The following is a 4,901-nucleotide window of genomic DNA, read 5'->3' on the forward strand; positions in this document are numbered from 1 at the left end:
AATAATATAGTAAAGTAAAATACAATAAAATAAAAGCAAAACTATCATAACAGAGTTGGGCAAGACAAAGAAACAGAAGAAGATACCAGGAAAAGGCACAAGAATCAAAGACCAATTCATTCTTACACTCAGGAATCCCATAAAAACACAAAACTGGGAGTCCGAGTACTGAGACCCCTGTCTGTAGGTCTTGAGAATTGAATGCAAGGCCATGGCTAAATATCTGAAGTTCATTTTCAGGACTGTGATGGTTCAGGAGGAGAACATGGAAGGTATCCTCACCACTTGAGGGGCTTACTGAAGTCATAGAGTGATGACTCTATTTGTCATGGTTGCCAGCAGGAGAGCTTTGAAACATGCTGAAGGATCTACAACATGGAAATGGCTCGGATGATTAACTTCTAGATGAGACAGAACCATGTAGATCCACAGCTTGGCTGCTAAGGTCTGGGATAGAAGGCCCACATTAATTCTCTGTCCTGCCTTTTTCTTTATCCAATCCCAATTTCTGTTACCTTTCTCTACAATAAACTCAAGCACACTTGAACAAGAAAAAAAGAAAAACCTACAAAATTAGAAGCCATAATATATGTGCAAAGGACCTGGTTCAGACTCAAACGGGCCCTGTTTGTGCTGCTGAGGCTTGTTTTTGAGGTTCAACGTTGAATTCTTAAAATTTTTCCTTTCTGTTTTTCTCTCAGTTTGGGTTGTCTTCAGTGATTCTATTTCTACTTTTATGTTTCAAACTGTTTTCTTCACTTCATTCCATTGTTTGTATTATCATAGATTTCTTTAATGGAATTATTCATTTCCTCTCCAAGGACCTTGCACATACTCATTAAAGCTCTTTTGAGCCTTGCTTCAGGCATATTGCATTTCTCAGGGCCTGCTGTACCAGGGTTGCTGGGCTTTAGTGGGGACATACTATCCTCAGGGTTAGTGATTGTATTTTTACACTGGCATCTATACATCCGGGTTTGGGATGATTGTAAATTTAGGTGCTGATATTTGGTCTTGTCTATACTGTGTGGGTGTTCTGTTTCTTGGTTTCTATTGCCTTCTCTGGTTCTTAGGAGAGTATGGTAGCTGTGAGTTGCCTGATAGGGAATGCTTCTGATAACCTGCCAGGGGTGGCCATTAGGTCTCAGGTAGAATGTGTTTCTAGGTATTGGGAGCTGACAGTAAGGACTGGGCATGGACTAGAGGGGGGCAGGTACTAAGAGGGTCCACAGAAGGGAGTAAAGCAGTGAGACGCCAGGATCTCAATAGACCCCTAGGAATGGGAGTCGAGAAGGAGAAGCTACAGCAGGTGGGCTGCTACAAAGCTGGGCTATGACTGAGCCATTGGAATTGAGGAACAAGAAGGAGAGTGAAGATGGCCTGTCTAATTCCCTGGCTGGCGGGTGACATTAGCAGGTTTCCAGGGAGTGACTGAGGGAGTTGGCAGCTGAAACAAAGGGCTGAAAGGGAGACAGAGGAAGAGAATTTGTAGTTCTTTGTGTGATCCATAGAGAATGGGAGAAAAGAGTGAATGTCTCATTTTATAATCCCTTATAGAAAACTACACTGTTTTACCTTCATGACCTTGTCTAAAGGCCCAAGGCCCCAACCCTACAATGTCATCACTCTGGATATAGCATCTTCATAGAGACATTTTGGGGATGTACATGGCAGGGCATCACTTTCCCCAGAACAGAACACCAAAATTGTGCTGCTGGTGACAAGGTAGTGACCAGTGAGATATCGCAACTTTTCAACGTGACTCTGAAACTTCTGTAGTGAGCTGCGGGCACAGTCCCAAAACCTGAGAATCTTCTGAAGGTTAGAGGATAAGCAATGCCACCACTGACTTCAGAATTAGTCAGAGTTTCTCAGGTGCTATTCCAGGGGAAAGATTTGAGATTAGACACCAACTGGCTCGTTTGAGGGCAAATTTATGTGTAGGCAGTGTAGCATTGTGAATAAAACACATAACCCATTCAGATATCTTGTGAGATTAAGTGCTAGCTCTGTGAGTCTTTGAGCCATGTGATCTTGGGTCCCAATTTTCCATCTTTTAAAAACATTTAAAAAATTTTTTAATATTAATTACAGTTTATTCACTTTGTATCCTTGATCCCTCCTCCCTCATTCCCTCCCAGTCCCACTCTCCCTCTCTCATCTCTTCCCATGCCCCTCTCCAAGTCCACTGATAGGAGAGGTCTTCCTCCCCTTCCATCTGACCCTAACCTCTCAGGTTTTATCAGGAATGTCTGCATTGTCTTCCTCTGTGACCTGGTAAAGCTACTCCCCCTCAGGGAGAGGTGATCAAAAAGCCAGCTACTAAGTTTATGCCAGAGCCAGTCCCTGCTCCCATTACTAGGGAACCTACTTGGACACTGAGCTGTCACGGGTTACATCTGTGTAGGGGTTCTAGGTTATCTCCATGCATGGTCCTTGTTTGGAATATCAGTCTCAGAAAAGACCCCTGGGCCCAGATTTCTTGGTTCTGTTGCTCTCCTTGTGGAGCTCCTGTCCTCTCCAGGTCTTTCTATTTCCCCTTCTTTCATAACATTCCCTGCACTCTGCCCAAAGTTTGGATATGAATCTTAGCATCTACTTTAATACACTGCTGGGTAGAGTCTTTCAGGGGCCCTCTGTGGTAAGCTCCTCTCATTTTCCATCTTTAAAGCATGGGTACCATTAGTAACTTTGTTGTAGGGGTGTTGTCAAGATTCTATGATAAACATTTATTTGTTCGTATGTCACACACACTCACACATGCACATACATGAACCAGGCATGCTTCATAGAGAATAGCTAGCATACAGCCAGTGCTATGCAAGTGTGAACTGCTATTGCTATCGTGAACTTTTGTAAATAAGACTATGAGTGCATGTCCTTGTCACATGCTTTCCTGTATGCAGCAGAATGGATGAGATTTTGACAGTGATGTTGCTCTAAGTCCACCCGGCTGACCACATCACATGGAGTGTCTGTTATTTTCTGGTTTCTGCACAAGCAAAAGGGACCTCTAGCACCTAAGACTGAAGGAAGTATGGTTTTGTTTATTGAGTTTTATTTTATTTCCTGTAATGGGACTGCTGAGAGCATCCACACAGTGCAAGAATTTATCCATGTGATAAAAGTTTGATTTTGGTTTACCCTACTGTTACAAGCTTGCTCTTTCTTTCTTTCTTTCTTTCTTTCTTTCTTTCTTTCTTTCTTTCTTTCTCTCTCTCTCTCTCTCTCTCTCTCTCTCTCTCTCTCTCTCTCTCTTTATATTTTCTGAGAAACTCTAGAGGCAGGGCAGTTCTGGTTATTGATGAAAATACTCTGGTGTTTTATGTCATTAGCTAATGCATTACAGTCATGTACTTGCAAATGGAAAATTTAGAAATGGGGAAAATAGAGCATGATTGGCACCATTATACAAGTCTGTGCTGTACCAACCTCAGCTCTGAGTGTTAAATGATTCTGGGGATGGGGAAGGAAACAAGCATAAATGCTGATGGTATCCTTCGTATGGGTCATTTCTGTGTTCAGTGAAGGAGCTTCCCAGTAGAAGTAATACACATCATGCTCATCTTTTAAATGTAGTAGTTACTTGTTGTTCAATACCTCTGTCATGTGTAAGATCTTGTATTTATTATTTCTGTAAAATATACTTGAGTCTTGCTAAATTGTCTGCTTAGGATGTATGAGTGGCTTTAAGCCACTTCTCTGGCACCTGTTTTGACTACAGAGTTCAGTAGCTACTTAGGAGACATTGGGAGAAACTTCTATTTTAGAGCCTGTCTGTGTCCATATATTTCAATTATGTTATTTATTTATTATAAGGACACATAGTCCTATTGTGTACTTCCCACTAGCCTGGAACCCACTGTAGCCTAGGCTAGCTTCAAACACTAGATATCCTTACTTTCATCTCTCTTACGCTGGGATTGTAGGTGTATTCAGCTGGAAAACTATCACTGTGAACCCTGTTTCTATCAGTACCACTGACTGTCTTTAAGCATGATACTCACTTTAGGACAAAGACAAGAGAGCCATTTTTTTAAATTTAATTTTATTAATTACACTTTATTCAGTTTGTATCCCCTCATAAATCCCTCCCTCCTCCCCTCCCAATCTCACCCTTCCTTCCCCTTCATAACGCATGCCCCTCCCCAAGTCCACTGATAGGGAAGGTCCTCCTCTCCTTCCTTCTGATCTTAGTCTATCAGATCTCATCAGGAGTGGCTGCATTGTCATCTTCTGTGGCCTGGTAAGGCTGCTCCCCCCTCAGGGGGAGGTGATCAAAGAGCAGGCCAATCAGATTATGTCAGAGGCAGTCTCTCTTCCCATTACTATGGAACCCACTTGGACACTGAACTGCCATGGGTTACATCTGTGCAGGGGTTCTAGGTTATCTCCATGCCTGGTACTTGGTTGGAATATGAGTCTCTGGGAAGACCCCTGTGTTCAAATTTTCTGGTTCTGTTGCTCTCCTTGTGGGGTTTCTGTCCTCTCCAGACCTTAGTATTTCCCACTTCTTACATAAGATTCCATGCACTCTGCCCAACAGTTGTCCATAAGTCTCAGTGTCTGCTTTGATAGTCTGCAGGGCAGAGGCATTCAGAGGCCCTCTGTGGCAGGTTCCTAGGTTGTTTCCTGTTTTCTTCTTCTGATGTCCATCGTCTTTGCCTAAGAAAACCATTTTTTAAAATCTTTAAAGTACCATAGTGGATAGAGAGCTTTGTTGTTTGCTTAAAGAGACCACTTTAATTAGTTTAAAGCCAGGCAAATTTGGACTCTTTCCATTTCCAAACTTAACCATGTATGACATAACCTGGGTTGTATGTCTTAGACTGTGTAGATTTTATAGCAAAACTTACAGAATAAAAGAGAAAAGAAACACTTAACTGTATAAAACTAGTGAG

The 4,901-nt window shown here is 42.2% G+C and overlaps 1 pseudogene; it reads left to right on the forward strand.

The window, feature by feature from the left end:
• Positions 1-211: 211 nt before the first annotated feature.
• LOC110554685 (small ribosomal subunit protein bS21m-like) lies at positions 212-444 on the forward strand (annotated as a pseudogene).
• Positions 445-4,901: the final 4,457 nt, after the last annotated feature.

Source organism: Meriones unguiculatus, chromosome 11 (genome assembly GCF_030254825.1).
Source record: "Meriones unguiculatus strain TT.TT164.6M chromosome 11, Bangor_MerUng_6.1, whole genome shotgun sequence".
NCBI lineage: Eukaryota > Metazoa > Chordata > Mammalia > Rodentia > Muridae > Meriones > Meriones unguiculatus.